This window comes from Pseudophryne corroboree, chromosome 6, assembly GCF_028390025.1.
Source record: "Pseudophryne corroboree isolate aPseCor3 chromosome 6, aPseCor3.hap2, whole genome shotgun sequence".
NCBI lineage: Eukaryota > Metazoa > Chordata > Amphibia > Anura > Myobatrachidae > Pseudophryne > Pseudophryne corroboree.
Window position 1 is genome coordinate 135,255,653 of NC_086449.1, and position 25,338 is coordinate 135,280,990.

Sequence of the window (25,338 nt, forward strand, 5' to 3'; positions counted from 1 at the left end):
ATGGCTGAAGTGGTTTACACTGGGGCCCCCACACCTTCAGTTCCCAGCATGTCTGTGAAGTGTTTACATGAGGGCCTTGCTCTCTTCCATTACCCATGAGCCTGACAGAAGACAGATGAAGATCTCCCTATGGGAATAGCTCTTATCGCTGAAAACTGTAAAAGGGGCACCAGAGGTTAATTCCAGCAGCACCTCCCCTTCTGGGATTCAGGGGGGTGTTTAAGAAGGTGTTAGCATTGTATCAGTAGATATGGCCGTGATAACATGCCATACCTCCACCCTCTCACTATACAACCTGTGTGTTGCTGCTACTGTATAGGGTTACATACATTTTATCACATTGTTACTTCTAACCTCATACCTTGCAAATGTATTTGGACACAAATGTGCAGATGCCCTTTCCCCCTCCATATAAACTGTACTTTGTATATCTTCCTAAAACGAGCAGTGATCTGTCATCTGAACTGTCACCTGCCTGCTTTGCCTAATTTGGAGGCATCAAATAATGAGTGCAGTTAGGCCCATGAGTTCATATGTGAATTAAGTTATTTTTTATTTATTTTTTTGTCTGGTTCATATCCATTAAATGACAATCAAATTGAAGTGGTCTTGTACTACCATAACGCTAACTTGTTCTCAATAAGCTCACTGTAGTAAAGGTGTGTAAATTCTTATTGTGACATCTATACTGAAGGCAAAAAAGTTACATAAAGCTGCGCTACTGTGTCCTATTGGGATAGCGCAGGAAAAATATCTTCAGCCCTTAAAATAAAATGTATTCATAGCTTTCCCATCTCTAAATACACAATAATAACCAAATAAAAACCTGGTGCAAGCATAAAAGGATACAATTAATAATTATTAGCAATATAACCTTGTAATAGCCATATATAGATATAGGGGTCTATTTACTAAGCCTTGGCTGGAGATAAAGTACCAGCCAATCAGCTCCTAACTGTCATGTCACAGTCTGGGTTTGAAAAATGACAGTTAGGAGCTGATTGGCTGTACCTTTATCCGTGAAATTCTATTACCAGATAGGTTCAGGTGTTGTTGCGGGTATTAGTCAGTGTGCTAGGGGGATACCAGGAGGGGGGGGGGGGGGGGGGTGAAAGCCCCCCCCCCCCCCCCTGTTTGCTGTGACCCCTCCCCATTTCTACTTTTCTAGCACCTGATAAGTATCTCCAGAGTGATTGAGCAGCTACCACTGTTTGTTTGCATGTGTGAGAAGGTATTGAATGGGAGCAGCATTTGGAAGGCATGTTGGTCCTTGTAGTGCTAATGGGAAATGTTAGGAGTGGCTCTCAGGTAAGCTAGCCCTCAATCCGGATGTAATTTTGTATGAGCCTTTATCATGAGGCCTTACTGCAGTGTAGACAAATCACATGGCCCTATGTGGGAACTGCTATTAGGTAGCATAGGACTGCTGATATTGGAGAAGCCTTGACGCGGCTCAGCATCTTCCCATGTATTTGCAAATTCATGTAACAAATATCTCTGAAATTCTATTACCAGATAGGTTCAGACATTGTTGCAGGTATTAGTCAGTGTACTGGGGGGATACCGGTGGGGAAGGGGGAAGCATGTGACTGTGCCTTGGCCCTGTAGCAGCTGCATCTTGGCTCTGTAGTTCCTCCATTACCATCAGGGATTTTTTGTTTGTTTTTATAACCCCTCCAAACATTTTATATAGTCAAACATTAATTCTCAAGTTTATCATAAACATAAACAAATACACTTAATAATTAATTAATTGATACTGTTACTTTTTTTGACCGCAAATTAGAATAAAGCACAACACAGCTATAAGTACTAGTTAACTAAAAACAAAACAATATGAGTGTAAAAATGACGGTTTATACCAGGCTTTTTCAACCAGTGTGCCGTGGCACACTAGTGTGCCGCGACCAGTTGCAAGGTGTGCCGCGGAGCCAGAGCAGCTTCCTGCATCTTCAGAGTGAACTGTTGGCCCAGGCTCTTCTTTGAGGATCAGTCGTGCTCCGGCCATGACCTATGACTTGAAAACGGTGTGATATCATAGGTCACGGCCGCCTCGTCTCACCACCCAGCCAGCCCACCTGCCTGCATACACATCTTCCAGTTCCCGCCTGCATACACAGCTTTCCTTGCCAACCCACATCCACACCTGCCCAACCACCCGTTGCTCAGTATTCGCAGAACTCCACTATGAACAACCCTCGCCACTGAGGGACAGGGAGGAGGACAGCTGATTACAATATTTGTTATTTTATTTCTCCTGTGGGGAACAATAGGATTTCAATAGGATTTATGTGGGGAGAATAATAATTTATGTATTTATGGGGGGAACAATGTGGGGAGCAATAGGATTTATGTGAGGAGCAATGTGATTGTTTTTTCTGTGTAGGCCAATGTATGTGTGGATTTTTTTTTTACTGTGAGGGCCAATGTGTGTGTTTTTTTTTCCTGTGGGGAAATAATGGTGTGCCTTGGCAATTTTAAAATATTGTTCGGTGTGCCGTGAGTAAAAAAAGGTTGAAAATCACTGGTTTATACAATTCAACCAAAAGAGAATAAGAATAGGGACAGTTGGTATGTTAATTAATGAATGCGTCCACAGGGATTGTGTTCTCCAGGTACTGGCCCTTTATAGTGAGATGGCTCTGACTGGGCCGCTTCTAGAGATGTAGGGGTCATTCCGACCCGATCGCTCGCTGCAGTTTATCGCAGCGCAGCGATCGGGTCGGAACTGCGCATGTGCCGGCGTCGCAGTGTGCCGGTGCATGCCAGATGGCCGAAGGCCGTCATGCCTAGCGATCGCCTCTGCCTGATTGACAGGCAGAGGCGATCGCAGGGCGGGAGGGGGTTGGACGGCGGCGTTAAGCCGCCGTTTAGGGTGCGCGGTCCGGCCAACACAGGCGTGGTCAGACCATTGGGGGGGAGGGTCGCAGTGGCTGCGTGATGTCACATGCAGCGCCCAGGTTCTCCCGGCCAGCTGCAGGAGCTGCGCTGGCCAGGAGTTACTCCTCAAATGCAAAAGTATTGCCGCGGTGCGATGCTTTTGAATTTCTGGAGGGGGGGGGGGGGGGCGGCACTGACATGCGGGGCGGACTAGCCCTGTGCTGGGCGTCCCCCCGCATGTCTGAGTGCCTGATCGTAGCTGTGCTAAATTTAGCACAGCTACGATCAACTCGGAATGACCCCCATAATGCAGAACACATTTTTTCCCATGTGCAGTGAGATCCCCAGCTCCACAGATGTGTGAGTGTATGAAGCTGAGCAGTTATGGTAGGGCTGGTATCAGCAGCAGGCGCTCCTACACGTCTGCCACAGGCCGCTGGCAGTTTACCTTTTATTTGAGGAGCTATTGAGAGGAAAAGGTCAGAATTTACATAGACCTCTGTAGACTAATCCGGATATATTTTTGTAGGCAATGCTTGCTGACAGCGATGGCGAAACAAGAGTGACACCAGGGTGTGTCTGTGGGGAAAGACAACAACGCACCATCTCTGGATTCACATGCAGCAGAGCACTCCAGACTCCTGCATAGAGAGTACCTGCAGACCAGGCCTGCGTACCATTACCTAAACACTTTCCTTTGCTTTGTTAACCTGCAAGTAGGTTATATAAACTAGAATAATATACATACTAGCATAATGGACATCATCACATCCTGTATCATTACATGTGAGACAAGCATGGGCTTAGCTATAGTAGGTGTAAGGGTGCCATTTCTATGGGGCCCAGAGGCTTAGGGAGCCCCCGACTCAGCTCATAGGCGTCTACCAAGTTCCCAAAACTGCCTGATAAGAAATTTGGTCTGGATGTTGCCCATACCTGAAAAGTGTGACTCATCATTGGCAATCTCTCTCTCTCTCTCTCTCCCTCTCAGTAAAGCTCACACTGATATGATCCATCTCCCACAATCCTGTTTCACCCTCACAGACACAGCTGCGCTAAACCATAAGCCCAGCACCGTCGCAGATTAGACTTCTACTTGTTTACAGCCTTTATGAAGCTGGGGGGGGGGGGGGGGGGGGGGGAAGGGGGGAAAATTGAGATCCGACATCAGGCAAAACTTTCTAGAGCTTAAAGATGCCGTTGCCTAATACGAGCTTATGGACATCTCACAGCATTGACACTTTAGAGGGATCCAATCCAGGGCCGTAACTAGGTGTGTGCCAGTGGTGCCTTGCTTGCACACAGCGCAACTACACTGTGGACTCACCATCTGGCAGCACTATCCGCACTGCCACTTCCTGCTCTCTCTCTTTACCTCCCGCCAACCGCAGCGCTGTACTGCAAAGAAGCCGGAGCAACGGGCTGCTATTTAAGCCCCACCCCTCCAGAATTTAGCTCCGCCCCTTCAAAGACCCACAAACCGCGGATTGTGCACTTGTGCTGTCTTTGGAATGCCTAGGGGCACAAGCAGTTTCTGCTGATTAAATTATATTATATTATATGCAGCATGCCTATATTGTGTGTGTGACTGTGGCTGTGACTGTGACTGTGGCTGTACCTGCATATGAAATGCTACGCTACAATGTATTCCTGAAAATCACTGTAACGTAGCATTTTGTATGCAGATACAGCCAAATTCGCACACAGAATATAGACATGCCATATATAATTTTAATCAGCATCCTAGCCACATAGCTATGCAAATAAGTTGCATTTTCGGTATAAAAGGCGCCCAACATTAACAGAGCTGCCAGCTGACTTACGCCAGGCATCTCCTGCTGCATAGCAGATGTATGAGGACACATCTGTATCCATGCAGAGGCAGAGGTCACAGTTTAAGCGGCCGTGTGAGTGCTGTGTGCGGGTGGGTTGGTTGTGCAGTAGTGTTCGCCATGTTTAAGGGGCATTATGTTTGTCACGTGTATAAATGCATTAATAATGTGTGACATATGTGTAAGGGACACTAAGGGGTAAATTTACTAAGATGGGAGTTCTATTTAAGCAACCAATCAGATTTTACTTCTCATTTATCTAGCACCTTCTTTAATATAATACCTGGAATCTGATTAGTTGCTATGGGCAACATCCTATCTTAAATAGAACTCCCATCTTAGTAAATATACCCCTATGTGTGTCATTATGTGTATAAGGGCATTAATAATGTGCGGCATATGTGAAAGGGACATTATGTGTATAAGGGCATTAATAAAGGTTGGCATAATGTGTAAGGTGCATTATGTTTCTAAGAACATTAATAATGTGTATCATATGTGTAAGGGGTATTACTGTGTTGTATTATGTGTATAAATGCATTACTAATGAGTGGCATTATGTGTATAGCATGCTCTACTGTTGGGCGCAACATATAGAAAGGGCCCTACTGTGTGTTGTAATGTGAATAAAGAGCAATATGGTGTGGTGTAATGTGAATAAGGACACTATTGCATGATAAAATGTGAATAAAGTTGCACTATTGTGTGACCTAACTTGAATTGGGGGTACTATTTTGTGGGTTGGGGGGGGGGGGGGGGGGTGGTGAATGAAGTCAGTGTGAAATCAGTGTGCCTGCCAGTGTTGGCCTCACCTCCAGTAGCACTGTCCTGGCAGGCACCCCCCCCCCCCCCCCCCACACACACACACGCTGATTGCTGGCCTCACCTCCAGCAGTACTGACTACTGAGGCCAACAATCAGCGTGTGTGGGGAGGGGGGTGCCTGCCAGGGATGCTGTCTGCAGTACTGTGTAAAAAGGGGACGCTGTCTGCCATACTGTGTAAAAAGGGGGACGCTGTCTGCCTTACTGTGTAAAAAGGGGAACTGGCTGCCGTAATGTGTAAAAAGGGGACGCTGTCTGCCGTAATGTGTAAAAAAGGGGACGCTGTCTGCCATAATGTGTGTAAAAAGGGGACGCTGTCTGCTGTAATGTGTAAAAAGGGGGACGCTGTCTGCCGTAATGTGTATAAAAAGGGGGACGCTGTCTGCTGTAATGTGTAAAAACGGGGACGCTGTCTGCCGTAATGTGTATAAAAAGGGGGACGCTGTCTACCGTAATGTGTAAAAAGGGGAAACTGTCTGCCACAATGTGTAAAAAGGGGGACTGTCTGCCGTAATGTGTAAAAAGGGGGACTGTCTGCCGTAATGTGTAAAAGGGACTCTACCTGGTGTAGTGGCGCTACTGTGCGTCGTAATTTGAATAATGGAGACTACTGTGCACTGTAGTATGAATTGGTATTATTTTGTGGCCACACCCATTCCCTATGAAGCCACGCCCCTAAAAATGTGGGCGCGCCTACAGCGCGCACTGCATGTGTTTTACACGGGGGGTGCCAATTCCGTTTCTTGCACGCAGCGCTAAAATGTCTAGTTACGGCATTGCCTAGGTGCATGTGCATTCCCCCCACCACCATCACCACATACACCCCACTTCTTGCACCACCACATCCCCTCCCCTGCACCTACACCCTGATTTTGAGTGGGTCACTCTGAAAAGTACAAGAGATTTAGGGGGCTGAACATTTCAGTTTTAATATAACACAACTAAAGTTTCAAATTTACACATGTGCCATCACAGCCACATCTGCTTCTTTCTATGCTATCAGCTTCCTCCTCCTCCTCCTCTGCAGTACACCAGCATTTGTTACACATGTCCCCATGCTCACCAGCTACTGACAGTAGTGCCCCTTATTCACATTACGCCACACACAGTATGAGTCAAAATTCACATTATGCCACACAGTATGAGTCAAAATTCACATTATGCCACACAGTATGAGTTAAAATTCACATTATACCACACAGTATGAGCTAACATCATATTACGCCACAGAGTATGAGCCGAAATTCACATTACGCCACACAGTATGAACTGAAATGTACATTATGCCACACAGTATGAGTCGAAATTCACATTACGCCACACAGTATGAGCCAAATTCACATTACGCAACACAGTATGAGCCAAATTCACATTACCCACACACAGTATGAGCCAAATTCACATTACGCCACACAGTATGAGCCAAACTCACATTACGCCACACAGTATGAGCCAAATTTGCATTACGCCACACAGTATGAGCCAAATTCACATTACGCCACACAATATGAGCCAAACTCACATTACGCCACACAGTATGAGCCAAATTCGCATTACGCCACACAGTGCCAGATACACGTAATGTACCCAGCAGTGGCAGATATACATAATGCCCCCAGTATAGCAAGATACATATAGTGCCCCCAGCAGTGGCAGATACAAGTAATGCCTCCAGCAGTGCCAGATACACGTAATACCCTCAGCAGTGGGGGGGGGAAATTGTCAGTTAAGTGGTTAAGCAGATATATATATATATATATATATATATATATATATATATAAATAACCAACATGCAGACCGGCACTCCTCTATTCCTCCAGGGTGATGGCTCCGGTGCCCTCCTTATGGGATATGCAGCCCCAATAAAAGCCAAATGTAGATGCGGCACTCAAAGACTTCTATAGCCAGGTAAAGTTTAGCAAACGTGCATTTTATTCTTATGCCTGCCTATAGAAGTCTTCGAGTGCCGCCTCTACATTTGGCATATATATATCTGTGCATGTATACGCAGGCCTCTTTCCTTTTTTTTTTTTTTTCCTTTTTTTTTTTCCTGAGTGCATCTACAGTCCTACAGTCTACAGATTTACTCTCTTTTTTTGGTAACTACATATTATATATATATATATATATATATATATATATGTTATTCCCCCTGGCTGGCACCCTCTCTGGCTCAGCTGCAGGGCTGCAGCACTGCAGTATACTTAATAGACACTAACTGTCTGAGCGGTGACTTACAGTACTGTCCCAGCTGAACTGGCATGCTGGTCTGAGGCTGTGGTGTTGGTGTAGTGACAGACCGACACACAAGGAGAGAGTGTGGGCAGGAGAAGAGAGAGAGCGCAGTCGGGCATGAAGGGAAGGCGCTCGGTGTGACATCATCATGTCACATTGCGGGACGAGGTGGAGCCAGGAAGATGTTTCAACGTCAGACAGACATTGAGACAGTACACCCAGTGGGGCCGCCGGCCAGAAAAGTACACTGTTACTGCCCTCACATGACCAGGCGGCGGGGCGCAGTAGCAGATGGGCACAGGCATGAGCAGCGATCACCATGCTGCTGCAGGCGTGGCGTGTGTGGGGTGCTGGACAATAGGGGGTGCCTGTGCGCACCAGGCATCCCCCGTGCGCACGCCTATTCTTATCACTTCTTTATACCTTCTCCAGGCTTAAAACATCTGCCCAGTTATTCAAAACATACTTATATCTGCCATAATGTGTAAAAAGAGGGACTCTGCTGCCATAATGTGTAAAAAGGGAGACTCTGCTGCCGTAATATATAAAAAGGGGGACTCTGCTGATGTAATATGTAAAAAGGGGTCTCTACCTGCCTAATGTGTAAAAAGGAGGAATCTGCTGCTGTAATGTGTAAAAAGGGGGACTCTGCTGCCGTTATGTGTAAAAAGAGGGACTCTGCCTGCCATAATGTGTAAAAAGGAGGACTATGCTTCTGTAATGTGTAAAAAGAGGGACTCCGCTGCCGTAATGTGTAAAAAGGGGGACTGTGCTGCCATAATGTGTAAAAGGGAGCTTTACCTACCTAATATGTAAAAGGGGACTCTACCTGCCTAATGTGTAAAAGGGGACTCTATCTGCCGTACTGTGAAAAAAGGGGATGCTACCTGCTGTACTGTGTAAAAGGGTGCTTAACCTGCCGTACTGTGTAAAAGGGGAATCTACCTGCCGTTAGTGGTGTCGAGAGGGGGGGGGAGAAGGTACAAATTACCTGGGCCCAGGTCTGATGGAGGGGCCCAGTGAGGGTCTAGTAGGGGACCAGGCCCCCTCCCCCTTCCCTGGCAGCAGAAGCTGCAGCTTTTCTCCTCAGCCCAGCACACTCTGCTGTGTACTGGGCTGCAGTGTGGCCATGGAGGTGCTTAAAATGCAATTTTTTTCCAGTATTTTTTCTAAGGGTACATGACCACAGCTCCTGTGATTAGGCCATACCCCTTGAACAGAACCTGGGCCCAGCCCGGCTCTCGACTGCCCTGCTTGCCGTCAGGGTTTAAAGTGAGCCAGAACGGAGAAGAACTGCGTTCCATCAGTTCCACTTGGAGACGGCTCACCTAACCCGATGTGTGGCTGGACGCCCACTGAGGTTGTGTTACCAGCGAGCACCCGACTCTCTCTCCACAGCGGCAGCCAGAGGCTGTCACCGGCTTCCGGCGCTGTCACTGTGCGCTATGGGAGAGACGTCATGACGTCTCTCCCATAGTGCCGAGGAGCGGATGCCCAGAGGACCGCAGAGGTCGGACACGGGAGCGGGGCTTGGTGAGTATTGTGATTTTTGTTTTTTTCCTTTGTGTAGCGGCGCATCTACTGGGGGGCATTACTACTGGGGACAAACTACTGGGGGGCATTACTACTGAGGGGCATCTACTGGGCGCAAACTACTGGGAAGCATTACTACTGAGGGGCATCTACTGGGGGCAAACTACAGGGGGGCATCACTACTGGGGAATCTACTGGGGCAAACTACTGGGGGATATCTACTGGGGGCAAACTACTGGTGGGCATTATTACTGGGGGACAACTACTGGGGGCAAACTACAAGGGGACAAGCTACTGGGGGCAATTTACTGGGGACAAGCTACAAGGGGGCAAGATACTGGGGGCAAACTACATGGGGGCAAGCTACTGAGGGCAAACTACAAGGGGGCAAACTACAGGAGGGCATTACTACTGGGGGCATAACTACAGGGGTATTACTACTGGGGGCGCAACTACAGGGGCATTACAACTGGGGGGCTAAACTACTGGGGGTCTAAACTACTGGAGGCATAACTACAGGGGCTAAATTACTGGGGCATTCCTACTTGGGGGGCATTACTACTTGGAGGCATTACTACTGGGGGCATTGCTACTGGGGGCTAAACTACAAGGGGGCATAACTACAGGGGCTAAACTACTGGGGACATAACTACAGGGGCTAAACTACAGGGGGGCATTACTACTGGTGGCTAAACTACAAGGGGCAAACTACTGGGTCTAAACTACTGGGAGCATTACCACTGGGAGGCTAAACTACATGGGGCAAACTACATGAGGGCTAAACTACTGGGGGCATTACCACTGGGAGGCTAAACTAAAGGGGGGGGGGTAAACTACTGGGGTCATAACTGCAGGGTCATTACCACTGGGGGCATTACTACAGGCAACATTACTACTGGGGGCAATACTACACAGTGGCATTACCATTAAGGGCAGTACTATTGGGGGCACTACTAATGAGGGCATTGTAAAGGGGGAACTTCATAAGGGGCATCACTCCTGGGGATATAAGGGGCACTACTATTGCGGGCATTGCATAAGGGGCATCACTACTATGGGTTCTATATAGTACAGTACATTGCATAAGGAGCACTGGGGGCAAGCCTTCCACAGCTAGGCTATAGTATTGCGTTGTGTAGCATAGTCTGTACTGTTTGTATTGTAATACATAGTCGGTATTGTTTGTATTGTATTGTATTGGTTTTATAAAGGTACAGGGAGTTAGAGTTTTTAGACAAATGGGGGGGTCCGTGGTTGGGAATCTCTCTCAGTGCATGTCATGCATGATGTATGCGCATCTGGAGCAACCGGCCCAGTGAGAATACATCTGCACGAGGTGTACGGGAACGGTTGCCCAGGAAGCCCAGGTAACTGATCTAGAGCAAACCGTTATGCGACTGAGAAGTATTCACAATCTCGAACTGAGCTTAGATAGAACGGTGGAGGAGTTGCAGGGGGGGCCACCAGTAGACGAGGACGAGGACAATCAGGTAGCTAGCTGGGTCATGGTTAGAAGGAAGAAGAAGAGGGGGAGGGGGAGACAGGACATCTCCAACCTGCCAAAACCCAATAAATTTGCCCAAAAGGACGAAGATTCTGGGGATAGAAGTGAGGAAATGACGGCACTGGGGGATACCGTTCCCTCTATCAACCAGAGGAGCGGTCCCTCCAGGACAAAGGGAAAAAAAGAAACTGAGGTACCTAGTAAAATTGTGGTGGTAGGGGATTCTATTATCAGGAAGACAGATAGGGCAATCTGCTACCGGGACCGTGATCGCTGTACAGTCTTGGTGCACGTTGGCACCAACAACAAAGTTAGTGGTAGGTGGGATGTCCTTAAGAAAAATTATAGGAACCTAGGGCAAAAATTAAAGGCAAGGACATCTAAGGTAATATTCTCTGAAATATTAACTGTGCCACGCGCTAGTCCAGGAAGGCAGAGGGAGATTAGGGAGGTAAATGTGTGGCTTAGAGACTGGTGTAGGAAGGAGGGGTTTATGTTCTTAGAACACTGGGCGGACTACTCAGTCAGGCGCCATCTTTTTTGTCGCGATGGATTGCACCTGAATGAGGAGGGGGCAGCGGTGCTGGGGGGGGAGGATGGTTAGAAGGTTGGAGGAGATTTTAAACTAGGTGCCTGGGGGGAGGGATTAGAAAGAAATAGTGGGACAACTAGAGAGCGAATAATAGTGGGATGGATAAAGTATAATGGGGGTGGAGAGGGGGGAAGGAGAAAAATAGTCAGCTATGGTAATTTAAGGGAAACCCAGGTTCCTAAGGAAGCATTATGTACAACAAAACTTGTGGATCAGGGAATTACTAAACTTAAGTGTATGATTGCAAATGCGAGATGCATAACAAGTAAAATGGGGGAATTAGAGACAATTGCACTTAATGACCAATATGACATAATAGGCATTAGAGACATGGTGGGACGATTCTCACGACTGGGCGGCAAACATTGAGGGGTACACCCTCTTCAGGAGAGATAGGACTAATAAAAAGGGAGGGGGTGTTTGTCTTTATGTTAAACCATTCTTAAAACCATATTTAAAGGAGGTAATTTACGAGGGGACTGGAGATAACGTAGAGTCATTATGGGTTGAGATTTTGAGTGGGGGTAAAGATACAAAAAAACTTTTAATAGGGACATGCTATAAACCGCCAGATATTAGTGCGGCTGACGAATTACAATTCTTGCAGCAAATCGAAAAAGCTGCAGGTATGGGGGACGTCATTATTGTTGGGGACTTTAATTACCCGGACATAAACTGGAACACTGAAATAGTAAATACAGCTAGGGGTAACAGGTTCTTAAACATGCTAAAAGATCATTACTTGTCCCAGGTAATTGAGGAACCAACTAGGCAAAGGGCTATACTGGACCTAGTACTAACTAATAATGAGGGAATAATAACAAATACTAAAGTATAGGGGAGGCCCTAGGAAATAACAATTACAATATGATCACATTCGATATCAGCTTCCAAAAACAACAATATAAGGGTTTAGCTAAGACTTTTAACTTTAGAAAAAGCAAATTTCATATTGCTGAAACAAGCAATGAAGGACATCAATTGGGAAATTGTATTTCATGGTAAGAATACTGCTGAAATGTGGGACGTTTTTACAACTGCGCTCAATAAGTACACTAATTTATATATTCCCAAAGTCAACAAAAACAGAAGTAGAAAATTCAAACCGATGTGGCTTAATAAGAAGGTCAAGGAACAAATGGATAAAAAAAGGCATGCTTTCAAAGCATTTAAGTCTGACGGAACGGTGGAAAAATTCCAGTTCTACAAGGAATGTAACAAAAAATGCAAAAAAGCAATCAGAGCAGCTAAAATAGAAAAATGAAAAACAAATCGCAAAGGAGAGTAAAACAAACCCCAAAAAGTTATTTAAGTATATAAACGGTAAAAGGTTAAAAAGGGAGAATATTGGGCCTTTAAAGGGCAAGTGGGATCTCTTGATTAATGATGATAGGGAAAAAGCAAATATATTTAATAAATTCTTTTCATCAGTATTCACGAAAGAGGACAGGTTGACGAGAGTAGAGCATAACATAAACTATAACAACAACCCGTTGCTTGGTACTTGGTTAAACGAGGGAGTAGTCCAGGAGAGACTAAGTAAAATTAAGATAAATAAATCTCCTAGGCCGGATAGACTCCACCCCAGGGTTCTTATGGAACACAACATAGCGATATCGAAAACCTCTAAATTTGATTTTCAGCGAGTCAATTAGATCAGGAATGATACCAAAGGACTGGCGTATAGCAGAAGTAGTCCCAATATTTAAAAAGGGTATTAAAATGCTCCCCAGGAACTATAGACAGGTAAGTTTGACATCTATAGTGGGGAAAATACCAGAAGGTATATTAAGGGATAGCATACTAGAGTACTTGGAATCCGGCAAGGTTATTACTAGGAATCAGCATGGATTTGTGAAGGGCAGGTCATGTCAAACTAACTTAATAAGCTTCTATGAGAAAGTGAGCGATAATATTGATCAGGGTCAAGCAGTGGATGTGATCTTTTTGGACTTCGCTAAGGCCTTTGACAAAGTTCCACACAGGAGACTAATCCTCAAACTAAGAGAGGTTGGGGTAGGAAACACTATTTGTATTTGGGTGAGTAATTTGCTGTTTAATAGGGAACAACGAGTAGGGATTAATGGGATGTACTCTGAATGGGCTTCAGTACTCAGTGGAATACTGCAGGGTTCAGTACTCGGGCCATTGCTGTTTAACATATTCATTAATGACCTAGGAGAGGGACTGGAAAGCACAGTGTCAATTTTCGCAGATGATACTAAACTATGTAGAATAATTAATTCAGATAAGGATGTTGAGTCTCTACAGAATGATTTATCCAGACTTGAGGTCTGGGCGGATAAATGGAGAAAGAGGTTCAATATAGACAAATGTAAAGTTATGCACTTTGGGACTAAGAACAATCAGGCAGCCTATAAACTAAATAGGGAAAATGTAGGGATAACGGTAGTTGAAAAAGATTTGGGAGTGCTCATCGATAATAAACTTGGTAGCAGTATGCAATGTCAAAATGCAGCAACAAAGGCTAATAAGGTGTTAGCATGCATAAAACGGGGTATGGAGACAAGGGATGAGAGTGTAATCCTGCCACTGTATAAATTATTGGTGTGGCCACACCTGGAATATTGTGTACAATTTTGGGCACCATACTATAAAAAAGATATCTTGGAACTCGAAAGGGTTCAGAGGCGAGACACTAAAATGGTTAAGGGCAGAGCCGGATTAAGGGGGGGGCCCAGGGGTTAAGTACCCCGGGCCCCCCCGTTTTAAAAGGGCCCCCCAGCACCCGCACACAGTTTGGACCTCCACGCTGTGCTCCCAGCGGCTCCCTATACTGTAGGTTGCCTTGGCAACCTAACAGCAGCGGCGCCGGATAGAAGTACAGGACAGCTGAGCGACGGCTCAGCTGTCCAATCGTGTGTAAAGGCGCTGCGCTCTCAGCGGCTCCCTATAGGTTGCCCTGGCAACCTAACAGCGCTGCCGCTGCTTAGAAGTACAGGACAGCTGAGCGACGGCTCAGCTGTCCAATCGTGTGTTAATGTGCAGCCTGTGGCCCAGGCATTGGCTGGCCGGCAGGCTGCAGAGTGTGGAACCAGCGGAGGGTGTGTGGCGGAGTGAGCTGTCACTCTCCTGTGTCATGAGCTGTGTCTGCCAGCTGCAGAGAAAACATGTAAGCTGGCTGCATTGGGTTTTGTTGTTTTTTTTTTTTATTTACTTACCATGCTGTCATGTTGTTAAATTGGAACTATTGGCGTGTTGGCATTATGTGTGTGTGTCTATGTATGTAAATATATATATATATATATATATATATATAAAGTTCCTGTATAGAGTGCACTCACCAGACGGATACTGTAGCCAACAGGGTTTTATTGGGACATCATACACATTGTCATGTATATATTAAATTTCCTGCCTCCTTGTTAGGGGCCCCACCATTTGAAGTGCCCCGGGCCCCCCATAGCCTTGATCCGGCTCTGGTTAAGGGGTTAGAGGCATTGGATTATGAGGAAAGACTTAAAAGGTTAGATTTGTTCACACTGGAAAAGAGGCAACTGAGAGGGGACATAATTAATATTTATAAATACATCAAGGGACAATACAAGGATTTATCAAACGATTTGTTTACCAAAAAAACACTACATAGGACACGAGGACACCCACTGAGGTTAGAAGAAAAAAAATTCCATACTCAACAGGGAAAAGGGTTCTTCACAGTAAGAGCAGTAAGGACTTGGAATTTTCTGCCAGAGAAGGTAGTAATGTTGGACTCAATCAATAAGTTTAAAAACGGATTAGATAAATTCCTAGCGGAAAAAAAATATCCAGGGATAGAGCATTTAATTAACACAAAAAAAAAATTATAATATAGGTTGAACTCAATGGACATTTGTCATTTTTCAACCTCAACGACTATGTAACTATATAACTACTACTGTGGGCATTGTATAAGGGGTGCTACTGCTGTGGGCATTATGTGTATTATGGGGTGCTACTTCTGTGGGCATTATTACTATTGTGTGGCCACACCCCTTTCTTTTTGAGATCACTCCCCTTTTTTGTGGCGCGTATTACATGGGCACTGTGGGGAGGGGGGTTGAGTTCCACCACCTCTCTAGGACCACTTTAAGTACTGCCTGCTGTAATGTGTAAAAGGGAGTTCTGCCTGATGAAATGTGTAAAAGGGAGCTCTGTGGCCATGCCCTTCCCCATGAAGCCAAGCCTAGTGACTGTCGACCTATAGTGGTCGACCTAAACATTGTCGACCTAGATACTGTCGATCTTCAGACCGGATCCCAGTATAATGGTATGAGACAGGATATAATAGTAACGGGTAGTATAATGGTATGAGACGGTATAATAGTAACAGGGGCAGTATAATGGTATGAGACAGGGTATAATAGTAACAGGCATAGGCGTGCGCAGCACATTTTATTAGGGGGTGCACTGTTGGAGGGATGTGTCTAGCACCGCCTTTTGGGCCTGACTAGCATCATCTATTGACTGTCAATGCAATATAAAATATCCACCCTTGTACCAATCCTAATAATGCAGATGCATTGTCAGAGGTTGTGGTGTGCACAGCAGCGTCTCTAGAGAGGAGGGGACCCTTGTGCAGACTCCATGTGTGGGCCCCCTCCTCTCCCGTAGCCGTCACCACCACTGCTACGCACTGAGCGCTAGAGACTCCGGCACAGTGCCAGAGTCTACAGCGCATGCGCAGGACTCAGAAAAATGTCCACTGCGCCATTTTTACGGAATCCTGCACATGCGCTGTAGACTCTGGCACTGTGCCAGAGTCTCTAGCGCTCAGTGCGCTAGCAGTGGCGGTGACGGCTACGGGAGAGGATGGGGCCCACACACAGTCGCCGATGAACGCCAGAAAGGTAAGTATAGAAGAAATGGGTGCAGTGTGTGCGGTGTGGGCCACCTCTGACCCCAGGGGCCCGTGTGCACCGCACACACTGCACCCATTACAGATATGCCAGTGGGTGTGCACCAAACAAACACCCCTGATGGCACTCACTGCAATTACAGTGCTCCTCCTCAGCCTGGTCTGGCTACCCCTCTCTTTCCCCTGCAAGCTGCAGTAACTCACTGACACTGACAGTCACAGACTAGTACTGCTGCTGCTGGAAAAACGAGTGATGTATCAATGCTGCTGTCGACCGCCTGCCAGTATTGAACGCTGGCTGCATGCTGCTCCTCCTCAGCGGCTAGCGTTGGCATAGAATAGAAGGAGAGAGGTGGGCGTGTGACGGGTGGGCGTGTGAGCAGCATGACGTCATCACGTCACATCATGCTGTTTTTGTACATGGAGGTGGAGCCGAGAGTTTGGAAGCCGGTGGCAGTGGCACCCTTGATTAACCCAGGCGTCTGGTCAGTAATGCAGTCCTGAGAGGGTGCAGCACAGAGGGGACAGTAATCAGCCTGCTCGGCGATCGTTGCATCAGGCATGTGAGATCGGGGTGCCTGTGCGCACCAGGCACCCCCCCTGCGCACGCCTATGGTAACAGGGACAGTATAATGGTATGAGACAGGATATAATAGTAACGGGCAGTATAATGGTATCAGACAGGGTATAATAGTAACGGGGCAGTATAATGGTATCAGACAGGATATAATAGTAACAGGGGCAGTATAATGGTATGAGACAGGATATAATAGTAACAGGGGCAGTATAATGGTATCAGACAGGATATAATAGTAACAGGGGCAGTATAATGGTATCAGACAGGATATAATAGTAACAGGGGCAGTATAATGGTATGAGGCAGGATATTATAGTAACAGGGGCAGTATAACGGTATCAGACAGGGTATAATAGTAACAGGGGCAGTATAATGGTATCAGACAGGATAAAATAGTAACAGGGGCAGTATAATGGTATGAGACAGGATAAAATAGTAACAGGAGCAGTATAATGGTATGAGACAGGATAAAATAGTAACAGGAGCAGTATAATGGTATGAGACAGGATAAAATAGTAACAGGAGCAGTATAATGGTATGAGACAGGATAAAATAGTAACAGGAGCAGTATAATGGTATGAGACAGGATAAAATAGTAACAGGAGCAGTATAATGGTATGAGACAGGAGTATGGGACTCAGGGTCGACAGTGTCTAGGTCAACACACATTAGGTCGACAGTGACTAGGTCGACACAGGAAATGGGTCGACACGGCCATTAGGTCAACACATGAACAAGGTCAATATGGAAACAGGTTTATGTTTTTTTGGTGTCGTTTGGTGACGGGGGACCCTAATTAGTGCACCGCGTCCCCTTGCATTGCTCGCGCTTCAGGCAAGATGCCTTGCTGCGCTCGGCATAGGTTACCGTTGCCAATTGTAGTCCACGTGGATCGTAAAGTCTGAACATTTTTTAAAAAATGGGGAAAAAAGTGAAAAATTCATGTCAGCCTTTTTTCATGTCGACCTAATGGTCGTGTCAACCTATTTACTGTGTCGACCAATAGGTGTCGAGCTAATGTGTGTCATCCTAGACAGTGTCGACCTAGAGTCCGGATACCATGAGACAGGATATAATAGAACAGGGGCAGTATAATGGTGTCAGACAGGATATAATAGTAACAAGAGTAGTATAGTGGTATCAGACAGTGCATAATAGTAAAGGACAGTATAATGGTATCACACAGGATATAATAGCAACAGAGGCAGTATAATGGTATGAGACAGGATATAATAGTAACAGGGGCAGTATAATGGCATGAGACAAGATATTATAGTAACAGGGGCAGTATAATGGTATCAGACAGGATATAATAGCAACAGGGGCAGTATAATGGTATGAGACAAGATATAATAGTAACAGGGGCAGTATAATGGTATGAGACAGGATATTATAGTAACAGGGGCAACCCATTAAGAACCTACCTAGCAATCTGGTGGACCATTATGCAATAGGTAGCATCTATCCTTGTGTATCAATGCCTATTTCACTATAGATTGTAAGCTTGCGAGCAGGGCCTTCCTACCTCTATGTCTGTCTGTTTTTACCTAGTTTTATTCTATTACTGTTGTTCTAATTGTAAAGTGCAACGGAATATGCTGCGCTATATAAGAAACTGTTAATAAATAAACAATGGTATGAGGAAGTGTGTAATTAAGACAGAGGGATACTGGTAACTGCCGAATGTATTAGTTGCAGCGTGTTAGTAGCTGACGTAATCGGATTGTTAGTATGTGTGGAAGCTCTCTTCATAAATGTGCAAACATCACCGAACATAATTGCTCTGTCCCCAAAGTCCCTTGTTTTCTTACCTGTCATAATTGTCAGTCAGGTGATACAATCTAAAGCAGATAATGGGACATAGATTAGTACACACCTTTTTTTCCCCCGTGGACTCCAGTTTAACACATCTCTTCAGTAAGCCTGGCTCTTACCATGCACATTACACTATGGTCAGTATGCGCAGTCACACTTTGGACCTGGTGCCTTCTACAATCAGTGATATTACTTCCCACTTGTGTATACTCAGGTCTGCCAATCAGGAATTGTGGGGCCCGGGATTGACAAAATAGACGGTGCCCCCCACTTGCTACCTTATCCAAAACGGCACTTTTTAAACGGAAAACCCCTTTACTAAAGTGCATGGGGGAAGGGACAGGACAGACTTAGGATAGGAGGACCGGCTGTCATAGAAAGTATTGGAGTTGGGGGGCGGGACAGAGTGGCGGGGATGGAGCCATGACGGTGCAGAGACTTGCGTATATATTGCGTGTATGTGTATATATATATATATATATATATATACACACATCCCAGAAGAGATAGGCACTCGGAGTCAGCAAAATATCAAACAAGCGTGTATTATGGTCAAGTACTTTCGGGTTCGCAAACCCGTCCCCAGGACCACACTGCAAGGAAAATTTTGAGCACGTTGCATAATTTGAATGGAGTGCCGGCCTATGGATATATATATATATATATATATATATATATATATATATATATTGTCAAAGTCGAAAAATATTGCAGAACACACAGCACGTATAAACTGCACACACATGCCCACTGCGCGTGCACTTGTTCTGACGTGCGTGCACATATCCGCAATTTGCGTATGGTCGCTCCCGCGGACCTGCGCATCGGCGCGTGGTATGGGTATTTACGGCAGAGTTTGTGTACGCATGGAGAGCCATCAAAACACATTACATATTTAATCCAAATAGTACCGGTAAATACTCACCGGTAATTCTATTTCTCTGACGTCCTAGTGGATGCTGGGAACTCCGTAAGGACCATGGGGAATAGACGGGCTCCGCAGGAGACTGGGCACTCTAAAAGAAAGATTAGGTACTATCTGGTGTGCACTGGCTCCTCCCTCTATGCCCCTCCTCCAGACCTCAGTTAGAATCTGTGCCCGGCCAGAGCTGGGTGCTCCTAGTGGGCTCTCCTGAGCTTGCTAGAAAGAAAGTATTTGTTAGGTTTTTTATTTTCAGTGAGATCTGCTGGCAACAGACTCACTGCTACGTGGGACTGAGGGGAGAGAAGCAAACCTACCTGCTTGCAGATAGCTTGTGCTTCTTAGGCTACTGGACACCATTAGCTCCAGAGGGCTCGAACACAGGGCCTGACCTCGATCGTCCGTTCCCGGAGCCGGGCCGCCGTCCCCCTTGCAGAGCCAGAAGAACAGATGAAATCGGCGGCAGAAGACTCCTGTCTTCATTAAGGTAGCGCACAGCACTGCAGCTGTGGGCCATTGCTCCCACAGCACACCACACACTCCGGTCACTGTAGGGTGCAGGGCGCTGGGGGGGGCGCCCTGGGCAGCAACTATAATACCTTTTGGCACAAATTACACACATAATACAGTCTAGCACTGAATATATGTGTGCAAACCCCCGCCATTAAGTTACACAAAACGCGGGACAGAAGCCCGCCGCTGAGGGGGCGGGGCCTTCTTCCTCAGCACACCAGCGCCATTTTCCCTTCACAGCTCCGCTGGAAGCACGCTCCCCAGGCTCTCCCCTGCAGTATCCAGGTACAAGACGGGTTAAAAAGAGAGGGGGGGCACATAAATTTAGGCGCAAATCGATACAAACAAGCAGCTATTGGGAAAATCACTTATTAGCAGTGTAAATCCCTGTGTTATATAGCGCTGTGGTGTGTGCTGGCATACTCTCTCTCTGTCTCCCCAAAGGACTTTGTGGGGTCCTGTCCTCAGTCTGAGCATTCCCTGTGTGTGTGCGGTGTGTCGGTACGGCTGTGTCGACATGTTTGATGAGGAGGGTTACGTGGAGGCGGAGCAGGGATAGATACATGTGGTGTCGCCCCCGACGGGGCCGACACCTGATTGGATGGATATGTGGAAGGTCTTAACCGACAGTGTCAACTCCTTACATAAAAGGTTTGATGACGCAGCAGCCTTGGGACAGCCGGGGTCTCAGCCCGCGCCTGCCCAGGCGACTCAGAAGCCGTCAGGGGCTCATAAACGCCCGCTAGCTCTGATGGTAGACACAGATGTCGACACAGAGTCTGACTCCAGTGTAGATGAGGATGAGACAAATGTACAGTCTACAAAAGCCATCCGATGCATGATTACTGCAATGAAAGATGTATTGCACATTTCTGATATTAACCCGGTTACCACCAAAAGGGGTATTATGTTTGGGGAGAAAAAGCAGCCAGTGACTTTTCCCCCATCTGATGAATTAAATGATTTGTGTGAAGAAGCGTGGAGTTCCCCTGATAAGAAACTAGTGATTTCTAAGAGGTTACTGATGGCGTACCCTTTAAACATCCCCTAGGGTGGACAAGGCGCTAACACGCTTATCTAAAAGGGTGGCACTGCCGTCTCAGGATACGGCCACCCTAAAGGATCCTGCGGATAGAAAGCAGGAAGCTATCCTGAAGTCTGTGTATACACACTCTGGTACTCTACTGAGACCTGCTATTGCTTCAGCCTGGATGTGTAGTGCTGCAGCAGCATGGACTGATACCCTGTCAGACAACATTGATTCCCTCGACAGGGATACTATTTTGCTAACCATAGAACATAAAAAAAGACGTCATCTTATATATGCGGGATGCACAGAGGGACATTTGCCTGCTGGCATCTAGAATTAATGCAATGTCCATTTCTGCCAGGAGAGTATTATGGACTCGGCAGTGGACAGGTGATGCTGATTCTAAAAAACACATGGAGGTTTTGCCTTATAAGGGTGAGGAACTATTTGGGGATGGTCTTTCGGACCTCGTATCCACAGCAACTGCTGGGAAGTCGACTTTTTTGCCTCAGGTTCCCTCACAGCCTAAGAAAGCACCGTATTATCAAATGCAGTCCTTTCGGCCTCAGAAAGGCAAGCGGGTCAGAGGAGCATCCTTTCTGGCCAGAGGCAAGGGTAGAGGAAGGAAGCTGCACCAGGCAGCCAGTTCCCAGGAACAAAAATCCTCCCCTGCTTCCACTAAGTCCACCGCATGACGTTGGGGCTCCACAGGCGGAGCCAGGTGCGGTGGGGGCGCGTCTCCGAAACTTCAGCAACCAGTGGGTTCACTCACAAGTGGATCTATGGGCTGTACAAATTGTATCTCAGGGATACAAGCTGGAGTTCGAGGCGACTCCCCCTCGCCGTTACCTCAAATCAGCCTTGCCAGCTGCTCCCAGGGAAAGGGAGGTAGTACTGGCGGCAATTCACAAGCTGTACCTCCAGCAGGTGATAATCAAGGTCCCCCTCCTTCAACAAGGCAGGGGTTACTATTCCACAATGTTTGTGGTACCGGAACCGGATGGTTCGGTGAGACCCATCCTGAATTTAAAATCCTTGAACACTTATATAAAGAAGTTCAAGTTCAAAATGGAATCGCTCAGGGCGGTTATTGCAAGCCTGGAAGAGGGGGATTTTATGGTGTCGCCGGACATCAAGGATGCTTACTTGCATGTCCCCATTTTCCCACCTCACCAGGAGTACCTCAGGTTTGTGGTACAGAACTGTCATTACCAATTCCAGACGTTGCCGTTTGGTCTCTCCACGGCTCCGAGAATATTTACCAAGGTAATGGCCGAAATGATGATACTCCTTTGAAGAAAGGGAGTTATAATTATCCCGTACTTAGACGATCTCCTCATAAAGGCGAGGTCCAAAGAGCAGTTGTTGGTCAGCGTAGCACTCTCTCAGGAAGTGTTGCAACAGCACGGCTGGATTCTGACTATCCCAAAGTCACAGCTGATCCCTACGACGCGTCTGCTTTTCCTGGGAATGATTCTGGACACAGAACAGAAGAAAGTGTTTCTCCCGGAGGAGAAGGCCCAGGAATTGTCATCTCTGGTCAGGGACCTCCTGAAACCAAAACAGGTGTCGGTGCATCACTGCACGCAAGTCCTGGGAAAGATGGTGGCTTCTTACGAAGCAATTCCCTTCGGCAGGTTCCATGCAAGGGTCTTTCAGTGGGATCAGTTGGACAAATGGTCCGGATCGCATCTTCAGATGCATCGGTTGATCACCCTGTCCCCAACGGCCAGGGTGTCTCTGCTGTGGTGGCTGCAGAGTGCTCATCTTCTCGAGGGACGAAGGTTCGGCATACAGGACTGGATCCTGGTGACCACGGATGCAAGCCTCCGAGGATGGGGGGCAGTCACTCAGGGAAGAAACTTCCAAGGACAGTGGTCAAGTCTGGAGACTTCTCTACACATAAATATATTGGAACTAAGGGCCATCTACAACGCCCTGAGTCAAGCAGAGCCCCTGCTTCAAAACCAATCTGTACTGATTCAGTCAGACAACATCACGGCGGTCGCCCATGTAAACCGCCAGGGCGGCACAAGAAGCAGGTTGGCAATGGCAGAAGCCACAAGGATTCTTCGATGGGCGGAGAATCACGTGCTAGCACTGTCAGCAGTGTTCATTCCGGGAGTGGACAACTGGGAAGCAGACTTCCTCAGCAGGCACGACCTCCACCCGGGAGAGTGGGGACTTCATCAAGAAGTCTTCACACAGATTGTAAACCGTTGGGAACTGCCACAGGTGGACATGATGGCGTCCCGCCTCAACAAAAAGCTAAAAAAATATTGCGCCAGGTCACGGGACCCTCAGGCGATAGCTGTGGACGCACTAGTGACACCGTGGGTGTACCAGTCGGTTTATGTGTTCCCTCCTCTTCCTCTCATACCCAAGGTGCTGAGGATAGTAAGAAGGAGAGGAGTAAGAGCTATACTCATCGTTCCGGATTGGCCAAGAAGAACTTGGTACCCAGAACTACAAGAAATGATCTCAGAGGACCCATGGCCTCTGCCTCTCAGACAGGACCTGTTACAGCAGGGGCCCTGTCTGTTCCAAGACTTACCGCAGCTGCGTTTGACGGCATGGCGGTTGAACGCCGGATCCTAGCGGAAAAGGGCATTCCGGATGAAGTTATTCCTACGCTGATAAAGGCTAGGAAAGACGTGACAGCAAAACATTATCACCGTATATGGCGAAAATATGTTGCTTGGTGTGAGGCCAGGAAGGCCCCTACAGAGGAATTCCAGCTGGGTCGATTCCTGCACTTCCTACAGTCAGGAGTGACTATGGGACTAAAATTAGGATCCATAAAGGTCCAGATTTCGGCCCTATCTATTTTCTTTCAAAAAGAACTGGCTTCACTGCCTGAAGTTCAGACGTTTGTTAAGGGAGTGCTGCATATTCAGCCCCCTTTTGTGCCTCCAGTGGCACCTTGGGATCTTAACGTTGTGTTGGATTTCCTGAAATCACATTGGTTTGAGCCACTTAAGACCGTGGAGCTAAAGTATCTCACGTGGAAGGTGGTCATGCTGTTGGCCTTGGCTTCAGCTAGGCGTGTGTCAGAATTGGCGGCTTTGTCATGTAAAAGCCCGTATCTGATCTTCCATATGGACAGGGCAGAATTGAGGACTCGTCCCCAATTTCTCCCAAAGGTGGTATCTGCGTTTCATTTGAACCAACCTATTGTGGTGCCTGCGGCTACTCGGGACTTGGAGGCTTCCAAGTTGCTGGACGTAGTCAGGGCTTTGAAAATCTATGTAGCCAGGACGGCTGGAGTCAGGAAAACTGACTCGCTGTTTATCCTGCATGCACCCAACAAACTGGGTGCTCCTGCTTCAAAGCAAACTATTGCGCGCTGGATCTGTAGCACGATTCAGCAAGCTCATGCTGCGGCAGGGTTGCCGCATCCTAAATCGGTAAAAGCCCATTCCACAAGGAAGGTGGGCTCTTCTTGGGCGGCTGCCCGAGGGGTCTCGGCTTTACAGCTTTGCCGAGCTGCTACTTGGTCGGGTTCAAACACATTTGCTAAGTTCTACAAGTTTGATACCCTGGCTGAGGAGGACCTTGCCTTTGCTCATTCGGTGCTGCAGAGTCATCCGCACTCTCCCGCCCGTTTGGGAGCTTTGGTATAATCCCCATGGTCCTTACGGAGTTCCCAGCATCCACTAGGACGTCAGAGAAAATAAGTATTTACTCACCGGTAATTCTATTTCTCGTAGTCCGTAGTGGATGCTGGGCGCCCGTCCCAAGTGCGGACTCTCTGCAATACATGTATATAGTTATTGCTTAACTAAAGGGTTATTGTTATGAGCCATCTGTTACTGAGGCTCAGTTGTTGTTCATACTGTTAACTGGGTATGGTTATCACAAGTTGTACAGTGTGATTGGTGTGGCTGGTATGAGTCTTACCCTGGATTCCAAATCCTTTCCTTGTTGTGTCAGCTCTTCCGGGCACAGTTTCCTTAACTGAGGTCTGGAGGAGGGGCATAGAGGGAGGAGCCAGTGCACACCAGATAGTACCTAATCTTTCTTTTAGAGTGCCCAGTCTCCTGCGGAGCCCGTCTATTCCCCATGGTCCTTACGGAGTTCCCAGCATCCACTACGGACTACGAGAAATAGAAATACCGGTGAGTAAATTCTTATTTTAATCCAAATAGTGCACAATGTACACATAGTCTCCTTGCACCACATCAGAAAGTTATAGCTGTTTAAATGGTTGCAGAACAAAGGGA